Consider the following 25,440-nt stretch of genomic DNA (forward strand, 5'->3'; position numbering starts at 1 on the left):
AATGTATAACCTTGAAATGATAAAACTGTATATTGAAAATCCCAAACTATACCTATTATAGTTTGTATGTGTGCTAAGTACTCGGTTCGTGTATTTTTCTGAAAACTATGCAATTATAGTTATGAGTTGAAAATTTCCCTTATGCTCAGCATGTTACTAAAGGGATAAGATATCTAAACATTATGCAAAATGTGGTAATCTTTTTGTTGTATCAATTGCATAAATTTTAATCATGTTTGAAGTTCTATGTATAAAGTTCACAAAAACTATTTATAATTGGCTTGGATTCCCCCCTGAAAATGTTAATATAATAAAAGCGTAGGGGTATGAACTCACAGTTGGTTGTGTGTATGTGTCGGACAACGAGACTGGAAACGAAGACCCTCGAGTTGATATATACGACACTTAACGGGATCTGAGACTCGATCGAAGTGGAAAAAAGCGGGTTTGCAGCCAAAATTCGCGATGTAGGCTGATTGCGGCCGTGAAGAGGATTACGGCTGTGAATTGTTCTCGGACGTGGACTGTTCAATGTCTTCGAAGGGCTTCCGGTCTTTGAAGGGTTCACGACCTGTTCTTGGTGTTCTTGGTGAAATATGAAGATTTGAAGGGTTCACGGCCGTGAACTCAAGAACAACAACGCTTGATTTGATGAAAAATGTGTTTTAGAGGCTCCACAACAACACCCAAAGGTGATTTTTGATGATTTTCAGAAGAAAAAGGGGGTATTCTTGAGTTTAAATTTGGGAGGTTAGAGAGAGAATGGATGAGTCTTCGGCCAGAAAAGTGTAAATGAAGGGTAGGAACACATATATATTGGTTGGGTTCATGATCGGTGGTGGGGTCCACCCGTCAGACCGGGTTCACGGCCGTAATCGGTTTATGGTCGCGATCGGGTTCACGGCTGTGAACACCAATCAGACCGGATTTCGTTGATTCTCGAAAAAAAAACTCTGGTTTTCGCGTGATTTTGGTTCCAACTTTTATTTAAATAAATAAACGATTTTCTAAACCATAAGAATTTAACGGGACAAATAAAATTAAAAATTTATTTAACGAAATCGGGCTAATGTTAACGGAAAAAGGTTCAGGTTGTCACATTCAACTTGATAAATAGTGGGTATCAATTAATTTCTATTATAAAATTTCTAGTCTTCTAGGATCGCTAATAATATAACTTAATAGACATGTTTGATCCCATTTATGACTCGGATCTCTATTGCTTAGGTATCATTTACCAACAAATATTTTCCATCAAATCATCCATTTTAAAGTAATTGTGTAATTGGCCTATAACTAGGTTATGAAAACCATGAATACACCTAGGCCATTAAAAGATAACACTAACGGTTAGTTATCCATTATCCAACTAGCTTATACGAGTGAGTGCTATTCAAATATGACTGAATATATATGAGTTTAAATAAGGGATCTTTGATGTTTTTTTAAATCTAGTTTTAAAAAAAAATTATTATATCATGGTTATTGCATGCATCCATTAAGCCATGATATATTTTTATATAAAATCACATTTTAACAATGTTCTTTTTTAAAATCTGAATTCAATATAATCGACACGATCAAATTTTAAAATTAATATCTAGTATTAAGTTTTGATGTTTGAGGGCTAAAAAAGATTTATTAAACTTTTAATAAAACTTCCATTTACAAAATAAGGTTTAGAGTTTGATAATTATCTAAAATCTCAGTTTTAAACTTATATAATTTTAATCCTGAAATTTATCATTAGATAATTTCAAACGATAAAAATAATTTTAACTTTAAAAACTATTTTACCATCTTATGTTAAATGATAAATGTAATTAAAACCAAACTCTTTGTCATGTTATTTATGTTCAAAAAAATATTTTTCATATTAAATCTAATTTAACAATTATAAACATAACATCAACATAAATATAAATAACACAATCATACAAAACATATGTGAATAAACCAACCATAAACTAGTGTGTTGGGTCACTTATTTGTATACATTTATTGATGCAAAATATATATATTTTAGTTATAGTTTATCTGCTTATTGTAGATAGTCTGTCTTGTCTAAGTAAGTGTAAATAATATAACTTAGTCAAGCTGATATGTCAGAGTTTGTTTATATAGTTAATCTTAAGATATGTTGATCAAAGTTCATATGTCGAAGACTGAAGATCATCCCCTAGTGAGCAAAAGACCCTAAAGACTATTTCAGCACTGAAAGCATTATCAGCACAAAGAGCATTCACTGAAGACCTGATCAGTATGTCCATACGCTGAAGTCCTTACATTGATTACACACTTATCAAATGATGTGTTGAACACTGATAAACTGATGGTACTAACTGCTGAAGCTGAAGCTACTCTGACGTTGAAGCTATAGTTGATCTTCCTGACACTAACACTAATGCTCTGATGTGTTGGTGCTGATATCCGAATCTGGAGGTGATTAGATTTACTTGGTGAGGAAGTATCCTAAAGATTAGATTTAATCTATTCCTTAAGTACCAAGATCTGTATTTATCCTTGAAGAATCAATCCCATTAAATCAGGGATTTGATATAACAGAAGATTTGGAGAAGTTGTAGAAGCTTACTTACTTAGACTAGAATACAATCCCTTTATTGTATGGATTTTTTAGTATATATTATTGAAATGGGTTCAAACACTAAATATTGCTTTTGTGTAGTCGCTTTGTGCATTGCATTGTACCGATTTGTGCTCAAAGTTCTCTTGGTGAGAACCTTTCTTAGTGAAAGATATCTTTGTGATAATCCTTTGTTATTTATTGTTCTTTCTTGTTTGTATCTTATCTACAAACTTACAAGGGGCTTAGGACCTTTAAGTGACACATTGTGAGCCATCCAAAAATGTCAAGTTCATTCCTAAGAGACATAAAGGTATCAAACATCTTCTAGTGTCTTCATACTCCCACTTGCTTCAAAACCTTGTACCAAGTTTATAAAAATAATTTTATAAAGCTTGTAAAACTTTAATAAAGTCAAGTTTATAAACTTTTTATCTTTAAAAAGGCCACCATCTTCGTTCTTGTTACATGTTTATAAAAATAAACTATTTCTTAACTAATCTATTAGTTACAAAAATAAACAAAATGAAAATTATGTATTTAATTATTACATATCATATGAATAAATAAAAATTACAACCATTTTAACAAATCAACAAAAACACTTCACAAGAGGTCCATGACTAGTTTATACACATCATATATATATATATATATATATATATATATATATATATATATATATATATATATATATATATATATACACACACACACACACACACATAAAAAAACGACACTTTATTTTTCTAAGACAACTTGTGGTGACAAAAAATGCATGAAAACTTTTGTCACTAAAAAATAATATTAAAAGAGTTATCATAGAAAATAAGTACGCATTTTCTTACAAAAATAAAAAATCAATGTTTTAAAAAAGTAGATGAAAAAAAATAATCAAATAATCTAACCAGGCTTGTAATAATGGCTCTGATACTAATGCTTAGGTATTGTTCAAAATCATTTTCCCAAAAACACGAAAAACGACAACAAAATTCTAAACAAAGAATAAAAATAAAAGTATTTGTAACCCACCAAATATAATTTTGCAAAACATAGAAAGATTAACACCAATCATAAAAGGAAAAAAGAGTTACAACCTTTGAATACTTTGATTACTCTAAGGGACTTGGAAGTTAATGAAGATGGCAAAAGAATCAAAGGAGAGCTTCTCTAGAAGTATCCACCAAGAAAGTGTAAACTACCATAGATGCTAGTATTCACTTGTATATATGTTGTTCTTAAGCCTTAAGAGTTCATACCAAATGAACCTTAAAGAGAAGAAACATATAAACCTCTATTCTTCATTACTCCATGCAAGGAGGAGGGGGAAGAAGCCTCTAAGGCTCTTAGATTTGAGAGAGAAAAAAAATAAGAGAAAGAAATGAAAAAATAACCTAGTTTTTACCTAAAACTCTTTCCTATATACTCACACATATGTAAGATGCATCATATCTTAATTAAGTGTGAAAGTAACATAAAGTAAAAAGCATGGGTTTAACCAAAGTATAACAAGCTAACTTCTCCCATTCCTAGAGTAATTCATGGATTTAAGGAGAGAGGAGAGATCCTTACGTGATATTTACTCATGTTCATAATTGTATAGAAATATATGAAGTAAATGGTTACTCTAATAATCATACCATATGATATGTACTATTTTTTCTCTTTATTATTATTTCTTAGAAACAATGGTTCCTAATATGATGGTAAAATAATTTTTTTCTCTTTATTATTATTTCTTAGAAACAATGGTTCCTAATATGATGGTAAAATATTCTTTTCATAAAATTATGTTTTTTCCAATTAAAATCAATTATTGATAATATTTATTAATAATCAAATTACTCTAATAAATAATCAACAAGTAATCACTTTCTATAAGGTGTAACCATATAGTATCATATGTCATTAGCAAATATCATACTATAATGACTCTCGGGCATAAATATCTTTCATATGTGTACTGGACTTTGGATTGGTCTCTATTTTGTAATAGGTTGTTAATCTTCTATTAGAGATGATTAGAGTGGCATAAACTAGGGGGTAAAGGATGAGATAGTCGTGCTTTTGTATAGTCGATTTAGGAGGGATTTGAGTGCCATATTTGGGTGGAACCTGAAAAGAAATAATGGATGAGGCTAACAAGTCAATGTTTTCCATTCATCTGGGTGCGACCAAGATGTATAGAGATCTTTGAGAGGTTTATTGGTGGCCCTACATGAAAAGGGGTGTTTCATGGTATGTTTAGAGGTGTTTGACTTACCGAAAGGGCAAGGATGAGCATTAGAAGCCTCATGGCAAGTAGCAACCTTTGGACATTCCCATGTGGATATGGGATCATATCATGATGAATTTTATCACCAATGTATAAAGACTCCTCGAGATTTGGATACATCTAGTTTGGTATGGATAGATTTACCAATATTGCCTATTTTATTGCGATTTAAGAGAGCTCATCAGCCGAGAAGCTAGCATATATCTACACCAGGGTGGTCATTAGTGGCCATGGTGTACGTAATTCAGTGATATAGACAAATATATCCGTTTTAATTCCAAGCTTTCAAAGAGATTTCATGAGGATTTAGGCACTCAACTTCACCTCAACATAATATATCATCATCAGAACGACGTACACACAGAGGACGGTCCAAACCTTAGAGGATATGTTGAGGGTGTTCTCTAATTGTAACACCTATTTTCCAAAATGGATCAGCTGGTGAACTATTGGAGTTGAAGGTATGGTTTTTATGGAAAACTATATGCCCTGAGGTGGTGCATGGTATGCCACGACGTGGCATGACATCCGAAGAACACGTGTTTTATTGGAGACCACGACGTGGAAAGTAGTGTGCCATGATGTGGTGGCTGTATCAGCCCAAGCCCTTGATTTTTAGGGTTTATCCCATATTTAAGCATCTTAATTCATGGATTAGGTCTTCTCTATCAGTCTACATCTCTTCATTTCTAAACCCTAGCCTCCATGTATGATTGAGTGCTTGTTTGCTTGTTTGAAGAGATAATTCTTGGATTATGGTCAAGCTTAAGGAATGAGGAAGTTTTATTGGTGTAAGGAAGCAAGGAGCTAGGTTAGATCCATCAACATCTTCTGATTTATGAGTTATTGAATGTATAAAGTTCATATCTTGAATTTTGTTCTTCCTATTTCAAGTTTGAGTTCATTTTGGATGATTTTGGTCCCTTCCATGGATGTTGTTGGAGTTTGAGGAACTCCAATGCTTGTTCCGGCTCTAAAAATAGTCATTAGTTTTCCGATAATAAGAAAATAGTCATGTTTGGGACTATCTTGTGTTCTTGAGCGAGTTTTGGAAATAATAAGTACATACTAGACTTAGGGTTAAAGATCTTGCGTGGGTGAGGTCCTAATGGATAAAATTGGAAACTTTATCCATTAAGTCAATGTGAAGGATTAGATATGAAATTTTGACCCTTGGTCTATAAGGATTAAGCTCTTAATGGGGACTTGTGAAATTTTTTAGTGACCACGATGTAGCCAAGGAATGACCACGACATGGTGGAGTCCTATCTCGTGATTGTTTTGTCCAGACATGCCCACGACGTGGCCAATAAGGGCCCATAATCTGGTGATGTCATGCATATCGTTTATTTTTTCCTTTCATGCCTACAATATGGCCAAGAGGTCTCCACGTCATGGTTTCCATTTATTTCATTGACTGTTGACTTTCATTGACCATTGAATTTTGACCAATTTGACTTAGGGTCAAAACTTGATGGATTTGGATTTTTGATTGATGATTTATCTCTTTTGGTATTAGTCGAATCGTGAGATTGATCAGTGCAAGGGGAGAGAGTGTTGTTGTACTTCTGCGATTCTTCAGTTCAGGAGAGTTTCTCACTATGCCACTTATCCCATTGTATATCCTTGACACGGTAGGATAGAGGTACTGCTAGGGTAAAAATATGCTAGTTGACGAGGATGACTCCTTATTATGCTTATGCAATATAGAACACTTGGTGTCAATATATTTTAGACTAATAGAGTCTTGTTTGTGTATTATATGATACTACTACGTGTCATAATTGGTTAGGATAATGGCAACATAGACTGTTTGTTGAATGTTTACCCTAAGGAATTTTATGCAGCCATGTTGGATTGCCTAAGAACTCTTGGTCTAATGTCTGACTGTATGGTTCTTGTTTGATTTATTGCTTTTAGGTGGATCATCTGTTCGAATGTCTATATGATTCTGACTAAGTATGGCTTTAGCATTGTATGGTAATGGTATACCAGACCGGTAGTTCGAGCAAACACACTACCGACCCGGTGCCTACTAGGTCAGCTTTACAAGAATTGCCACCTATTTTGGGCAAACATTTATCCGAATATACTGTACGCAAGCATCATAATCGTATCCCATAAAATATGCCAAAGAGTACAAAGAAAATAAATAAGCAAGGAAAGGACACGAAGAAAGACCGCTCACATAACGGGTAATGAGTGGAGGACCGGTCTAAGGAGTGGGTTTTACTAACCATGGACGGCCTATATATACCCCTAGGGTACGTGCTAACAAGGAAATGAAAACCAAAAGCCATACTCCTTAAAATAAAAGTAATACCAAAATATCGCATTCTAACATAGGCATCAAAGAGCTATATCGGGGTCCAACCCTCGGTACGGCCATCTGACCTAGTTTTTTTTTATTCTTATATTGAGTAAATTCTTGGACGCCTATAAGACGAAACCCTCTAAAATATCACATTCTAACTTAGGCATCAGAGAGCTATACATAGTTTGTTTGATAAAGAAGCAGATCGTATTCACCACACCCATGAAGATGGACCGGTACTTATATATGGGCAAATATGCAACGTAGGCATTCATTGGATATACTGTGATAGTGTGAATTGGACCAAAATCATGTACAAACATTGCTTTTCACAACTACCAGAACAAATAAGAAAAAGGATGCAACAACCAGCAATGCATTTAACAAGCTTTGCAGACACTTTGTCTGGTTGAAAGGGACATTGTTCGTTCCATTAACTTTAACGGATCAAGCAACACAAGCCAAAAATACACATATGATAACCTTCACAATCTTACAATCAACATCGCTATACATCCTAATATTTGGAAGAAGTGCAATGAGAAAGTTCGGAGCAATTGTCTCGACGATTCATGGTATCGTTTGATTCCAAACGAAAAACAGATTTGGAATGATTAAATCACCAGTGGAATCCATTGCAATGGTGGAAAATAGGGCACGAGCAACGGAGTTGAATACAACACAAACAAATAACGGGTTAGAAGAAATCATAATCTATAACAAATATGCAGACCAAGGAGTGCGGACAGGAATAATGAAATAAATGACGAGGTCGACAAAATAGTAAAAGCAGGGATACTACGGGAGTCACTTTTTCCTTCCTGGGTAGCAAACCCGGTCTTGATAAAAAAAGGGGATGGACAATGGAGGATGTGCATAGAATACACGGACATAAACAAAGCTTGTCAAAAATACTGCTACCCGCTACCATCAATCGATGAAAAAATCGAGTCCTTACACGGGCACAAATGGATGAGTTTTTTGGATGCTTATAAAGGATATCACCAGATACACATGCATAAAGGGGACGAAGAAAAAACATCTTTTCACACACAGAGAGGGACATTTTGTTATATAAAAATTCCATTTGGATTAAGAAACACAGGGGCAACATACCAAATGTTAGCAGACAAAATTTTTGAGCCACATATCAGGAGGAATATCGAAGTCTATGTGGATGACATGGTCATCAAGAGCAGAAATGATAGTTGTTTTCTGCAGGACATAGCGAAAATTTTTTCTAACTTAAGAACTGCGAACATGAAGTTGAACCCTCAAAAGTGTATCTTTGGGAAAGAGGAAGGAAAATTCCTAGGATGTGTCATCACAAAGGATGGTATAAGGGAAAACCCCAAAAAAGTAGAAATACTGCTAGAAATGTGATCGCCAAGAACAGTGAAAGAAGTATAAGCACTTAACGGCAAAATAGCAGCATTAGGATGGTTCTTTGCAAAGTCTGCTCAAAAAACATACCCTTTCTACAAAACGTTAAACAAAGTATTGGATAAGAATACTTTCCACTGGATAGAAGAAGCTGAGAGCGCATTTTTCTAACTCAAGGTGGCACTAGCCGAGCTACCCACCTTGACATCGCCAATACCGGGTGAGGTTTTAACCATATATTTAGCGACATATAGAACAACAACCAGTGCAATATTAGTGGTAAAATAGAGAAGACAAACAAGTACCCATATATTTTGTAATTCGTATACTACAAGCATTATCCCTAGTCAATGTAGCAAGAAGATTAAGAAGATATTTCTTGGCACATATGATCGAAGTACTCATAAATATCCCATTACGACAAGTGCTATTGAAACTGAAAAAGTCAGGAACAATACCTAAATAGGAAATGGAACTAGGAGAGCACGAAACCATCTTCAAGCCACGAACCAACAAAAAAGCACAGGCATTCATAGATTTTATCATCAAAATAACAGGATAGAGGGAATTATCATCGGTACTTGAATCATATAGCAACATTAAAGACATGTATGCAACACAGGAGAAAATAAATGGAGATTATCTTCTGATGGATCCTCTTATACAGAAGGCGCAGGAGTTGGCCTGATATTAACAAGCCCAATTGGGGAAGAAATAACCTACACATTGAGATTTGATTTTCAAGTATCAAACAATGAATTAGAATATGAAGCACTCATCGCAGGGCTGCAATTGGCTAGTAAGATGTGGTGTGAGCACATAGTTGCCTCCACAGACTCAATAGTCGTCGCAAACCAGAAAAATGGCATGTATGAAATTCGAGGACGGAATCTAGGGCAATATGCAGACAAAGTAAAAACATTAGCAAAACACTTTAAGAGCTTCAGACTAGAACATGTGCCGATATCGAAGAACAAACATGCTGATGCGTTAAGTAAGCTTGCATCATCCAAATTTCCCCAATTAACCAAGAAAATATTGGTAGAAATAGTACATGTAAAAGTAATAGATGAAAAGCTGGTAATGTAAATAACAACATAAACAAGCGACTGGAGGAAACCAATAATGGAATACCTAATTGAAGGCAAGCTACCTACGGATGACAAGGAAGCTAAGAAGCAAAGGGTCAAGGCACCATCCTTTGTAGTGGACAACGACATATTGTACAAAAAAAAGTATTTAACACCTCGCTTATGATGTGTAAACGATTAGGAAGCAGCATACCTCATACGAGAGTTGCATGAGGGAGTGGCAAGAGCGCACGAGGGAGCGCAGATGATAGTACGCAAAATATCGTGGGTAGGGTACTATTGGTTGATCGTGTATCAATACACAAAAGGAGTGATCTACATTTGTGAAAATTTCCAGAAACATGCACCAATCCCATGAAAGTCGGCAACCCCAATGATTAGCATTAGTAGTGCATGGCCTTTCATTCAATGGGGAATAGACATGGTCGGACCATTCCCAGAAGCACCCGGGAAGGTAAAATTCTTAGTGGTCGCAATAGACTATTTCACCAAGTGGGTCAAGGAAAAACCATTGGCCACAATTACAGGCCATACATGATGTTGGAAGCAAATCATTTGCGGATTATGAGTACCACACACATTAATTTTAAACAATGGAGCACAATTTCCGAATAACCCATTTCGGGAATGGTGTGAAGAGCTCTGAATAAACCAAAGATTCACTTCAGTGGCACATCCAAAAGCAAATGGACAAACCGAAGTCACCAATCGTACAATCGTACATGGCCTAGCAACAAAAGTAAATGAGTCCAAATGTCGATGGGTGGATGAACTCCAAATCATGTTATGGGCATATAGAACAACAACGCGAACGACAACAAAAGAATCACCCTATAGCGTAATCTACGGATCAAAACCAGTACTACCATTACAATTGATTATCCTCACAAATCGAACAAAAAACCTAGATATGGACACTAATGATGACAACATAAGAACAAATATGGATATTTCCATGGAGCGAAGGGAGGTAGCAGCAATACGACAGGAACATTATAAAATGCAAATCGAGAGTTATTACAACCAATAGGTCAAAGGTCGTTGTTTCAAAGTAGGCGACAAGGTATTACGAAACAATGAAGACAGTAGGGAAGAGCCGCAAGGAAAACTACATCCAACATGGGAAGGCCCATACATAATAAATGAAGCAAACAGATACGGATCATACGTCTTATAGAAAATGGAGGGAGAAATATTACCAGAAACATGGCATGTTAAAAACCTTAGGAAGTACTAAGTTTGACTAAGTAAGGGCTGGTACAACGATTGATACGAAGATGGCAGAAGCAGAATATATTATCACTAGACCTTATGTGTATCATATACGCGTTATCACAAATTTATGGAAAGACCAGTTGTTTTTTGACGAATAGAAAATAGTTAGCTACCCACTTAGCCCAAGAATACACCTATTCTTCAAAACATGTAGCTCGGTCTACCTACTACACTTATGTATACATTGAGTATTATTACTCGACAATAAGGCTACCCGCTTAGCCCAAGAATACACTTATTCTTCAAAACATGTATCTCGGTCCACCGACTACACATATGTATACATTGAGTATCATTACTAGACAAAAAGGCTACCCGCTTAGCCCAAGAATACACTTATTCTTCAAAACATGTAGCTAGGTCCGCCGACTACACTTATGTATACATTGATTATCACTACTCAAAAAAAGGCTACCCGCTTAGCCCAAGAATACACTTATTCTTCAAAAGATGTAGCTCGGTCCGCTGACTACACATATGTATACATTGAGTATCATAACTCGACAAAAAGGCTACCCGCTTAGCCCAAGAATACACTTATTCTTCAAAACATGTAGCTTGGTCCTACGACTACAATTATGTATACATTGAGTATCATTACTCGACACAAAGGCTGCCTGCTTAGCCCAAGAATACACTTATTCTTTAAAACATGTATCTTGGTCCGCCGACTACACTTATGTATACATTAAGTATCATTACTCGACACAAAGGCTACTTGCTTAGCCCAAGAATACACTTATTCTTCAAAACATGTAGCTCGGTCCGTCGACTACACTTATTCATACATTGAGTATCATTAGTCGACAAAAAGGCTACGCCCTTAGCCCAAGAAAGTACTTATTCTTCACAATATGTAGCCTGGTCTGCCGACTACATTTATGTATGCATCGAGTCCCACTACTCAACAAAAGGGCTACCCGCTTAAGACAAGAATCCTATTACCCTTCAAATTGTATATCTTGATCTACCAATATATCGACTACACATCAAGACATCCAGGTTACCCATTAGTTGTTAATAACATCAAGTATCAACCGAGATAGCTACTTCACACTCGTTGGACGGAGAAAATGTGTTACTAGATGCATTAATGAATTTCCAAGTACCAAAACACTTTAGTAAAACAACGATTTAGACAACAAAACAATCACCATCAATAACAATCAATGTACCAATACACACCAACCACAAAATCAAAGGCGGTTAGACACATAAATGAAAAACAAAGTTCATGCTTTCCTACCAAAACAAGAGCATAACCGACTCACACAACATACATTATCAAGACTTGTTAAGAAGCTGAGAACACAACACGTTTTTTCTCCTGGAGACAATCTTCATACATCGCCTGGACGAGTATCCCTTGATCTTGTAAAGATGTTACCTTGGCTGTAGCATCCCGATAACATATTGATAAGTCAACATACATCTCTCCAGCTTTCATCAACATTTCCTTGCTGGCTAGCTTCATGCCTTCTGCAACACGTACATTCACCTCTGCGGCCAAAAACCGATCTCACAAGGTCAGCAACCAATCAAAAAACTGGAGATCTCCCTCGAGCATGGAGGGGATAATTTTTTCTGCACGAGCTATAAATCGGCATGATTGATTCATCTCTTCCTCAAACAACACACAAGAATGATACCCACCTACGACGTTGGGAAAGTGGTGTTAAACAGAACAAAGTACTCACAGAAAATGCACAGCGTATACATAAATACGTGACCCGTGCCAGCCAATTTACATAGCAGCTGGTTTGAGGGACACATGACCAACGGACAAGGGAGAGGCGCATCGAGGGCCAACATGGGAAATCTCGTAGAGAAATTGATCAAATTGATCAGGAGAAAGAGCCCGCCTACGTTTTCGGATAGAAGAGACACCTACGGGGGACACAGCTTCCACGGAGCTAGAAGAACCGACCTATACATTTCCAATCATAGGGCAAGATGCATCCAACATTTTCTTGATAGAGAAAGCATGCGGCAGACTCGGTGACACGGTTACCTGGCCCACATTTTGGTGAGGAACCACGTCATCCACCACAATGGACTCTAGTGGGATATCACCAGCCAAATAAGTCGTCAGTTGGAAAGAGCATTTACTCCCATTTGCAATAATAAATGAGCATAGAGAAAATACACAAAGGTAGCCTTTATATCAGGAGAGTACCCACAACGATGGAAAGAAAAGACAAAGGAACTACTACTAAATCCATTAAAAATGTTCGAAAAAACTGCATGACATACAGATAAAACTGGTAGTTGACAACATGCTTTCAGGAATCAGCTCATGTGACACAGGGCAAAAACAAAGGGAAAAATCCAAGAAGATCAGAAGACAAAGACATCGAGTCATCACCAAGTGAAACATAGAATGGGATAAATGATAAATACAAGCTATGTATGTCGACCCAACAGAACCTACTTTTCCAGTTCCCAATTGAACAAGCCAAATCTGGCGACAAAGGAAAGTAATGACTACTGAAAGAAAATCAGTCACCATACCTTTTCAAGCGATAAAAATACTGAAACAAGGAAACATCAAGTGGTATCTCATGAACAACACAAAACACTTTGAATGTAACGATCTTGCATTCAGACACAGTAGGACAAGATGAACTTTGTAAAAATAGAAAACCTATAAGAAGAAGCGAGATGGGGGGTAACTGCAATCCATACACAAGATATCGAAGATAAAAACCAACCTTACCAGGCGGAGCATCCAGAAAAAAACATGACAATAACGAAACCTGGAACCCAAACACAGGAGAAAGATGATATTCATGACTATAGCACTCCAGCATGCATCAGTCCACTTCAGATGTCACTGCAGACATGTCATCACCCATACCAATCACATTACCGGAAAAGTCAGTAAGAAAGCATGTAAGGAATTTTCTACAAGAATAATCAGGATTGCCTAATAAATAATCAGAGGGACCGGTTAAAGCATTTAATACGGAAAATCTAATCAAAGCAAGCAAGATGACGTGTGATGGTGTAAGCATTTAATGTGCAGCATGCGAAGGATTCGACAGTACCCGATACAGACTCAAAAGTCTGAACGACAAAAATATTTCGGCAATATTCTTTCACCCTCAGACTGGGGCGCTGGGGCGCTTAATGGTGTACCAGGTCGGTAGTCCGAGGAAACACAATACCGGCCCAACGCCAACCAGGTCGGCTTTACAAGCATTGCCACCTGTTTCAGGCAAACATGTATCCAAATATACCTTACGCAAGCATCAGAATCAAATCCCACAAAATACTCAAAACAGTACAAAGCAAATAAAATAAGCAAGGAAAGGACATGAAGAAATACCGCTCGTAGACCGGGTAATGAGTGGAGGATCGGTCTAAGGAGTGGGCTTTACTAACCATGGACGACCTATAAGTATACCAGGGGACGTGCTAATGAGGAAATGAAAAAAACACATACTCCTTAACACAAAAGCGATACCAAAATATCGCATTCTAACTTAGGCATCGGAGAGCTATACCGGGGTCCAAACCTCGATATGGCTATTTGACCTAGTTTTTTTAGTCATTCTTATACAGAGTGAATTCTCGGATGCCTATAAGATGAAACCCTATTGGGTGAAAGAGATCATCATACGTTTAGAGTTCGTCGTACCAACATATGGAAGACCAAGATTTGGCCCTTCACAATAGTATGGAAGACCAATATGTAGCTCCTAGTAATGGAGTTTGGTTTGGACTCGTTTACTCCTTGGGTAGTGCCCATTATGTATGGTTGGGCAACGCCCATTGTGTATGGTTGGAAGGGGCCCACTATGTATGGTTGGCCAGGGCTCCTTATGTATGGTTGGGTGAGGCCCATCATGTATGTTTGGGCGGAGCCCATTATGTAATTTGGGATGGGCTCGTTAACTCTCGGGTTGGGCCCGTTGTGTATGATATATGTAAGTGGATAGGAGTAGTGGTTGCTCGGTCCTAGATTCAAGGATTATATGTGGATGCATTGTATATATGGTGGAATATGTGGTATATTTGTGAAGTAAATAAGCATTACGCTTACAATTGTGGATTAAATGTTTTATAAGTTGTTTGTAAGAAGAGCTCAATGGGACTGTACACACGCATCAAAGAGATTCGTTTCCGCAGTTTTGTAAACTTAACTCTGATAATGTATGATTTTCAGTCAATTAAATGTTATTCAATGATTTTTGAGAAAAAAAAGGTTTAACTAGCTAATCTGTTTTGTGAATAAAATCTCTTTGAAAATTTTAGGACGTTACATTATTGACTTTGATGGGAGTTAGGCTTCATACCTACCACTGACAGAGTACTCCTACAACAATAACTTTCACTCCAGTATTGATAAGCCTCTCTTTTGAGATTCCTTATGGAAGGAAGTGTAGTGTAACACCCATTTTCACTTTTCGAGATAAAAAGACATAAACCTTTGTTTATAAAAATAAAAATGAAAATATATTTCTTTTTAGTTGAAATTATCAACATGAAACGTGTAGTAGACCTCAATACGCACAAAGTATATAAGGAACCTCAACAATGGAGTTCGTATATGAAAGTAACGATTTTTATAGCTTTGGGTGATTTTAAAAATGCGGCACATTTGTTGGGTTTTACGGAGCGAGCATTTATTACACCTGACACTACAGCCCTAGGTTTCGTGCAAGCAAGAAGAATTCGGTCTAACCATTGGGTATGGCGCTCCCTATCTTAAAGCGCGATGCTCTTTTGGGGTTTCGACTTTATAAATAGAGGGTGACCCATACTCATTTCCTTACATTATTTTCCTATCGTATTTCTATGTCCCTACCGAGATCTCGGTCCTTCATGATTCAATTTCATCTCGTTATGAAATATCATTAGCGAAACGATGGATGTTTTGAAAGGATCCTTAAGAGATGGATAAAGCATCAAAGTTACGGTTGCTGTTTTCGGTTTATTCATTAATGGAGTAAGGTACACTTTATATTAAGTATAACTTTATATAGAGTAGACCCATTGGAATTATTAAGAACATGTGTATTAGATTAATCATTACTCCTAATTACTTTACTGGTTGATCTAATTACGGGAGTAGTGTCTTCGATAGACACATTGGCATGGTTGTTGGATTTCAGAAAGGCTATATGCCAAAATGATCCTGCCACCCGACTGTTTTGACAAGTTGATCCTTATTTGATAGTCATTTTAGTATTAATGGGGGTGGTGAAGGATCTAGTTATTAGTTACCAGATTTCCATAGTAACTGATATGTTATAGTATTTATAGGTTATTACGTGTTTGGTATGCTTGCTTTCTAGTTGGATCATTTATAGTTGTTGAATGATTATTCATGTGAGTTATCTCACTATACTACGTGTTACAATGTATATCCTTGTATGATTGGATATAAGGACTGCTGGAGTCGAGTTGTACGCGTAGACTAGTATAGTCTATGTATAAGTGATTGTTTAGTTATATGATTCGTTCATATGTATGTATGAGGAGCTGAATATAGAACGACGATAGGCCGTGAGTTTAGATACACACGTTATCGGTGGAACGACAAGAGGTTGTGAGCCATTGCTTTTATGTATTGTATATTTACTGTCATAGATTGTATTTCGGGGAACTCAATAAGCTTCATGCTTATAGTTGTCGATTGAATGTTTTTTAGGTGGCTCTCTTATTAAACGAAGGGTCCAGCTTGACTATAGCGAACATGCATCGTTGTTAATTTATGAATTAGACTTCCATTGATTTTATAATACTACTCTATTTCGGAAAACTATGTGTTGCAACGATTGAACAAAAGGGATTTTATATTTTCTTTGGAAACTATATTTTTTTTATAATGATACACAAGTGAGTTTTTATATTATATTTAGGAATAGATTGTAATATTATACTATATTCTAAAAATGAAAAATTAAGTTTGAAAGGTGGGACGTTACATGCAAGAACTTGATTTATTGGGGAGAGGTTGGTTAGAGGGTCGTTGGAATCACTAATTTTGTGGTCAAGACTACCATAATCATTTAGAATGTACATAGTGTCACACCCCAAAACCGGAACGGCGGAATCGTTCAGGGGTGGAGGACGTCATGTTCAGTATCACAACAATGCAAAGTAGTAAACAAGCAACAACATCATCCATTGCATTAATAATATAATTTCATACAAGTGTGTTCTGTCAAGTTATATAGACACCAAAAATATACATCAAAATAAAAGATGACTCTTGAACGAGCTCCATCTTCTCAAAACCTGCCACCGGTACCTGTCTACTGGTGACCTGAGAATACAAGTTATTTTGAAAGAGTTTATCAGCTTTAAAGCTGGTGAGATCATAAGTATATTAGTGTCTGTATTTGTATGAAAGTGTTTGTAAGTATGTAATTGTATAAGTTTGTAAAAGTTTGTAATTGTTTGAACTCTCCTAGAAAACCCTATGTTTCCTACTAAAAGTAGCCTTCTACCAAGGCATCTAGTATCTGTGTGTGTCCCTTGTAAGAGTGTGTATTTTCCCAAATCTGACTATCATTTACCAAAAATATAGTTTTTACATTATTGTTTATTGTGTGAAGATCACAAAGTAAATGTAAAGGGAAAATGAAATAGTACTGTAGTGTTGTATTAAGTAACTACTAATGTACTAACTACCTTAAATCAATTGTTATTTAAAGTACCATGTGATCGGCCTGTATCCTGCTACCGACTCTAGTAAAACGACGATGTAAGACGTCGTAATAAATGACGTTTGGCACCCGTAGACTTGCAAGTCGCACTGTAGTGAGCGGCAAGGTGTAGGATAGTCAATCCAGTATAGATCTATACACAAACTCATACGCTCCCCATTTAAGGAGATTTTGGATACAAAACGGTCATGGCAGGTAGTGCCATGCCCCGTTACGTGGCTCACATAACTGTAGGTAATGTATATGTATATGTATGTGCTAGCTGTATTGTGTGTTCTCTCCCTGTCTACCATGTATGTTTGTTTCTCATCATAGTATTCTATTGTTTGTTTCTCATCATGGTATTCTATTGTTTGTTTGTTATTGACTCATGTATGAACTGACTCATTGTATGTTTCATTGTTCTAGTAATAGTATTAGTATCTCCCTAAACTATACTTATTATAGTTTACTAGTAATGTTGTTTGAATGAATGAACATGTGTGTATACCTTTGCTACCCAAAGGTATTGAACTGAATGAAAGAAGGAACCTTTGTATCTACATGCATATACATAATATATAACTAGGATTCAAACGACCTTCGGACAAATAACCGAAACACCCTATGTCCACAACCAAACAAGGAACAGGAAATAAGGTAAGCTATCAGTCCTAAGTCCTTTCAATCCTACTTATATAACTATATCTATATAGATACACTTTTAACAGAATATAAGTTCAAAAGAGTTTAAGTAAAAGTATTTAACATGTAAAAGAGTTTGATAAAAGCATTTGGTATGTAAAAGAGTTTGTAAGACAGTTTGAAGTAAAACAGTTTGGTAACACAGTTTGAAAAGTAAGAAATTCACTTGTTTGGTAGTTATTAATCACATGTGATTGATATAATAACTATAATAGTTCAACTTGTATTCCCCCCCATAAAAGTATTTAAAAACATTTAAAAGGTTAATTAAGGGGTATGAACTCACCTGTAGTGAGTGGTTTGGATGAACGGAAAGTATAGCATGCTAAGTGTCAAGTGAAGACTTGAACACACACAAGGATCCTAGTTAACATATGATAACACATATATGTATCCAATTAGTCATAAAACAACTAATTAACCAAGTTTAAAACATCCTAAGACATGTAAAACACTTGATTTTAGTGCTATAAGTCCTAAGGATTGCATCTAAGGGTGGTAGGACCTTGTATTTGAGTTTAGGGTTCAAGGGTAAACTCCTTTGGAGTTTACGGTTTTGTGACCATAACCCCTTGAGTTTACGGTCATAAACCCATGAGTTTATGGCCGTAAACTCATGGTACTTTGACCATTTTGTGTTTTGAATCCTTAAAGGTCATAAGAAGCATTCCTACTTCCTGTTTAAGCCTTAGGAAGTGATTAGGGCACCATTTCACTCCTTTATGGAGTTTACGGTCGTTGGACCACTTCTCTTTGGCTTTACGGCCGTAAACCCAAATGATTTATGGACTTTTTGTTGTTTTGAGTTCCTAGCACATCAAGGAAGGGGTCTAGACTAGTTTTCAAGGCTTGGTAAGGGACTAGGGCCACTTTGGCCCCTTTGTTAGGGTTTACGGTCCAAGGTGTTCTTGGACCGTAAACACCTTTGATCCTTTGATTCTTGGGTGTTTTCTTGATGATTAGAAGTGTAACAAGTCTTATAATACACTAGGATAGAAGTACTTACTAGGTTGAAGCTTGAAAAGGTGCTAAAAGTCCAAGAACACTAGTGTGTGTTCTCCTTGTGTTCTTGGTGTTCTTGGTGAAACTTGAAGATCTACAAAAGTTGAAGATCTTGAAGAAAAGTCGGATGATACTTGAGAGAGAAATGGGTTTTGGATCTTGAAAATGTGAAAAGTGGTAAATAATGACTAAGTGTCATATTTATACCCCCTTTTAGGGTTTACGGCCGTAAACACCTTTGTTTAGGCCGCAAACTCCAAACTCTTGGAGTGTTGGGATATTATTGTTGCACAATAAACCCTAGGGCATCCTCTCTCCTGTTATCTCCTGAAGTACTAACTTTAAAACACTCCAACTTATTCCAAAAAGCTTGAAAGTTAGCAGAAACTGTTCTGACTTATATTGAATCGAATGGTTGTACAGAATAGAAATTTCGGGTTGTCACATCATCCCCCCGTTAGAAGGAATTTCGTCCCGAAATTAGAATTTAAGCAAATAAGTAGTTACAAATAACTAAGTAAAAAGACGAGGATATTTCAGTTTCATCTGATCCTCTCGCTCCCAAGTGAATTCAGGTCCTCGTTTGGCGTTCCAGCGAACCTTCACTATAGGGATATGGCTTTGTTTCGTTTGCTTGACCTCCTGGTCCATGATCTCTACTTGTTCTTCCACGAAGTTGAGGCTCTCGTTGATCTCGATCTAGTCGAGTGGGATTACAAGAGTCTCGTCGGACAGACACTTTTTCAAGTTCGAGGCGTGGAAAGTAGAATGTACGTTACTGAGTTCGCGCGGTAAGTTAAGTTTGTAAGCTATAGGGCCGATTCTGGAAAGAATCTCGAAAGGCCCTATGTACCTTGGATTTAGCTTTCCACTCTTTCCGAAGCGTATCAAGCCCTTCCAGGGTGAGACCTTCAATAGAACACGGTCGCCCACCTGGAATTCCAACGGTTTCCTTCGTTTATCAGCGTAGCTTTTCTGTCGGTCTCTAGAGGCTTTCAATCGTTCACGAATTTTAACGATCTTCTCTGTCGTTTCCCGTATGATCTCCAGACCCGTGAGAGTGCTTTCAGGAACTCGTCCTTTAGCTAATTGGGTATCACCCACCTCAACCCAGCACAGAGGGGCTCTGCACTTTCGGCCATAGAGGGCCTCGAATGGAGCAGCCTTTATGCTCGTGTGATAACTGTTGTTGTAGGAAAATTCGAAAAGGGGTAAATGAGTATCCCATGCTTTCCAAAAGTCGATCACACAGGCTCGCAACATATCTTCCAAGGTTTGGATAGTCCTCTCACTTTGTCTGTCGGTCTTTGGATGGTAGGCTGTACTCATGTCCAACCTAGTTCCTAGGGAACTTTGTAGCGACTGCCAGAACCTCGAAGTGAATCTACTATCTCTGTCCGAGATAATGGATATGGGAACACCGTGCAGTCGTACAATCTCCCTAATGTAAGTTCTTGTAAGCTTCTCCATCTTGTCTGTTTCCTTGATAGGCAGGAAGTGTGCGGACTTGGTCAATCTATCGACAATGACCCATATGGTATCAAGTCCACCCGTTGTCTTGGGCAACTTGGTTATGAAATCCATAGTGATTCGTTCCCACTTCCATTCCGGTATCTCAGGCTGTTGTAGTAGACCTGAGGGTTTCTGGTATTCGACCTTAACCTTTGCGCAAGTAAGGCATTTACTTACGAAGGTAGCAATCTCTGCTTTCATGTTAGGCCACCAGTATAACTTTTTAAGATCCAGATACATCTTATCTGAACCTGGGTGGACAAAATAACGAGTGTTGTGCGCCTCGTTCATGACCAAGTCTCTGAAACCATCATGTTTCGGGGTCCAGATCCGATCCATGAGGTAATAAGCCCCGCCACCCTTAACCTCCAAGTTCTTATCCATCCCCCTCAGGGATTCACTCGCCACATTTTCAGGTTTCAAAGCGTCGAACTGAGCCTCCTTAATTTGTGTGGACAAGTGCGAATGGATAGTCATAGTCAATGATTTGACTCTACGACCAGAATATTCTTTCCGACTTAGGGCGTCAGCTACTACATTGGCTTTACCCGGATGATAACAAATTTCGCATTCGTAATCACTGAGTAGCTCGACCCACCGTCGTTGTCTCATGTTGAGCTCCTTCTGGTCGAATATATGTTGTAGGATTTTTTGGTCTGTAAAGATAGTGCTTTTTGTTCCGTACAGGTAGTGTCTCTAGATCTTCAGAGCAAACACAACTGCTCCTAGCTCAAGATCGTGTGTGGTGTAGTTGACCTCGTGTGTCTTCAGCTGTCTCGAGGCATAGGCGATGACCTTACCTCGCTGCATCAGAACACATCCGAGCCCTTGATTCGACGCATCGCAATAGACAACGAAGTCTTCTATCCCTTCGGGGAGGGATATTATTGGTGCGGTGCACAAGGCTCGCTTGAGCGTTTGGAACGCTCTCTCCTGCTTCTCTTCCCAGTCAAAGGCCACGCCCTTCTGGGTCAGTGTTGTAAGAGGTTTCGCAATGCGGGAGAAGTTCTGAATGAACCTGCGATAGTAGCCAGCGAGGCCTAGAAACTGACAAATTTTTGTAGGCGTCTTCGGTGCTGACCAGCTCTCAATGGCTTTAATTTTGGAAGGGTCCACGTGTATTCCCTCTTCGCTAACCACGTGCCCTAAGAATTCGACTCGTCGGATCCAAAATTCGCATTTCGAGAACTTTGCATAGAGCTTCTCCGAACGAAGTGTTTCTAAGACCTGTCGCATATGTCGACTATGTTCCTCCTTACTACGAGAGTAGATAAGTATGTCATCGATGAAGACGATGACAAACTGATCCAAGTAAGGACGACACACCCTATTCATTAACTCCATGAATACAGCAGGCGCGTTTTTTAATCCGAACGGCATCACTACGAATTCGTAGTGCCCATAACGAGTTCGGAAGGTTGTCTTCGGAACATCCTCCACTAGCACTCGTAGTTGGTGATATCCGGATCTTAAGTCGATTTTTGAAAAGAAGTTCGCCCCTTGAAGTTGGTCATATAAATCGTCGATACGAGGCAAAGGATAACGATTTTTGACGGTCAGTTTGTTGAGCTCCCTGTAGTCGATGCACATACGAAACGATCTGTCTTTCTTCTTGACGAACAAGACTGGAGCTCCCCATGGTGAGAAGCTTGGTCTTATAAAGCCCTTGCTGAGAAGTTCGTTAAGTTGACAGGACAGTTCTTGCATCTCTACAGGTGCTAGTCGATAGGGCGATTTGGCTACGGGGGTAGCCCCTGGAACTAAGTCGATTCGAAACTCGACTTGACGTTGCGGAGGTAGTCCTGGGAGTTCTTCTGGAAAGATGTCGAGATAATCGCGTACTACTGGAATGTTCTGAATGTCTTTCGTTTCTTAGCTCACGTCGACCACATGAGCAAGGAATGCGCGACATTCCTTTCACAAGAATTTTTGAGCTTGAATGCTCGAGATGATACGAAGGTTCGTGTCGGGTTTGTCGCCATAAACTACTAGAGTTTCGCCAGACGACAGATTAAGGCGAACAGCCTTTTCATAACACATGATGTCAGCACGATTAAGACTCAACCAATCCATGCCGATAATGATGTCGAAACTTTTAATTGAGACTGAGGTCGATCGAAAATGAATGGCTATCTAGTGTTAGGGTACACCCTATGAAAATACTACTAGTGCTCTCCGTCTTTCCATTAGCCATTTCTACAGTGAACGGTTCTTTAAGTGCTTGTGATTTTTGCTTAAGTAAATGAGCAAATTTTTGGTTCACGAAACTCCTCTCCGCTCCACTATCAAACAGTATGCATGCATAAGAGTTATCGAGGAGAAACGTACCCGTGACCACTGTGGGGTCGGCAACCGCTTCCTCGTGGCCTATGGACAGAACTCTTTCCACTCCACCGGAATTCCCTGCCTTCGGGCAGTTCCTTTTGTAGTGGCCCACCTCGCCACAACCGTAGCAAGCTTTGCCCACTCCTGCGCCGGGGACTTGGTTAATTGGCCTAGCCGGAGCTTTGCAGAAATGGGCAGTGTGCCCCTTCCTATTGCAGTTCAAACACTGCATTTCCCGGCAGGCACCGACGTGGTGGAAGTTGCATTTGTTGCACTTGGGCAAACTTCCAGCGTACTGCTTTAGCGGAGCAGCAGCGGCTGGTGCTAGCGTAGCATGAACTGCCACGACCTGCTGCTTTTTGGCAGCCTTTTTCTTCTTCTTGTCATCCCAGAACTTCCGCTTGGAATCAGCGGTTCTGACGGGTTCTGAGATGGCCAGGGTTGTTGTTGCGGCCGGGGTACGAACCCCATGGTCTATGAGCCGCTGTGCCAATCGCTTGGCACTATCAAATGTAGTGGGGTTTGAAGCCAAAACATTGCCCTAGAATGGAGGCACCAGCCCCCATATGTAACTTTCGATCTTCTTTCCTCTGTGTGAACCATGTTGGGACAGAGGGCCACCAGTTCGCAGAACCTGGCGGTGTAGGAGACTATGTCGGAGCCCTTCATGGTTAGGCTCCACAGTTCCTCTTCTAGCTTTTGGATTTCGCCCCTCGGGCAGTACTCCTCAATCATGACGTCTTTCATAGTTTCCCAACCCATAGCATTAGCCACTACAAGAGATAGTGACTTGACATGGCTATTCCACCATGTCAGGGCTTTGTCTTCAAAGGTGCAAGCGGCGAACTTGACCTTGCTCCCCTCTGGACAAGAGCAGATTTCGAAAACCGATTTGGTTTTCTCGAACCATTGTGAGAGGGCAATGACTCCGCCAGTCCTTCTGAAGGACTTGGGCTTGCAGTTAGTGAAGTCCTTATAGGAGCACTCTCTCAAGCGCACAGGAGCTTCACCATGAGTAGATTGAACCGGAGTTCCTCCTCCAGTGGAACCAGACGAATGATATTGAGCCATGGCTGTAGCCATAGCCGCAGCTACAGCAGCATTTAGAGTTGTCGTATCGATTTGAGGAGTAGGTGGTGTTGGTGCGGGAGGATCACGTCTTGTTGATTTACGAGGAGGCATCTTTCAACTATAAGTTTACAAAGATGAAGATATTGATAAGAATTTAATAGAATATTGATGAGAATGACTCATGGACTAACTCTCCATAGTCCAACAGCACAATTGAATAGCACGAGTGATTGTAAATGAAAGCATTTTGATATAATTTCCATGAGTTTAGATATCTGTCAATAATACTGGAATTACAGATGTAATGAGTTCGGGAAAAATGACCTAGAAGTAGGTCCTACATCAACCAAGATGGGAAAATTTTGACAGAACTCCGACCTAGTCAAGACCTAACAGGTCTAAGATTTACGAGTATAGGAAATTAGACTAGAGTTTTTACATAAACTAAGTTATATCCAAAAGAGAAGTCGATGAGACTCTATCGACGATGAGAACTACTAGAGTGAGTTCTTGAATCCGACAGTAGATGTTCTATGTCCCTCATACGCCTTTCAGACGTTGCCTGCGGAGCTCGAAGTTCCCTGACTTCAGCTTGGGTTTTAGCAAGTTCCCTCTGTGGAACTGCATTGAGGACCTGAGTCCTTTCATGAGCAGACTCTAGTTGGCGAATGCGGACTGTGTTAACACCAGAGTTGGCGTCAATCTCCACGACTCGGTCGATAGTCGCTCGACCTTGCTCGGTGTTCCGAGCAATCCTACGAACCATGATGGGTACGACCCTGTCAGCTGAACCTCCCTCGGTGAGGCTGTAGAAGCTTCTGTCTCCATTGTAGGGAATGGGTTGACCCTGTTCCTGACTCCATCTATTCAAGTTTGTGGCCCACAGAGGTGTGGGTCCTTGAAATGCTGGATGAGGATTCAGGTTTGGGTCCTGAGCAGTTGGGGGTAGGTTGTTGACTTCTGGCTCTGAGTCAGAATCCTCGGAAAAGCCTTCAGCTTCGTGATCATCCAATGGGATTGGGTGATCATCTTCTGGCTCTTCTCCCAGCCATCCTGCATTGCCGTTTTTGGGGTAGTACGGGTCTCCGGGGATATGGAATCCAGCCACGATATCTACGCGAGAAGAGGGATAAAGAAATAACTAAATAGACGCACTAATTAGATAATTATAAGATGATCTTTATCAGTTACTTCAACATTTGCGTAGTGCATACAAGTCATATGTAACCAAGACAGGATAGACCTTC

This window comes from Lactuca virosa, chromosome 4 (assembly GCF_052849685.1).
Source record: "Lactuca virosa cultivar CGN04683 chromosome 4, Lactuca_virosa_CGN04683_v6, whole genome shotgun sequence".
Lineage (NCBI taxonomy): Eukaryota > Viridiplantae > Streptophyta > Magnoliopsida > Asterales > Asteraceae > Lactuca > Lactuca virosa.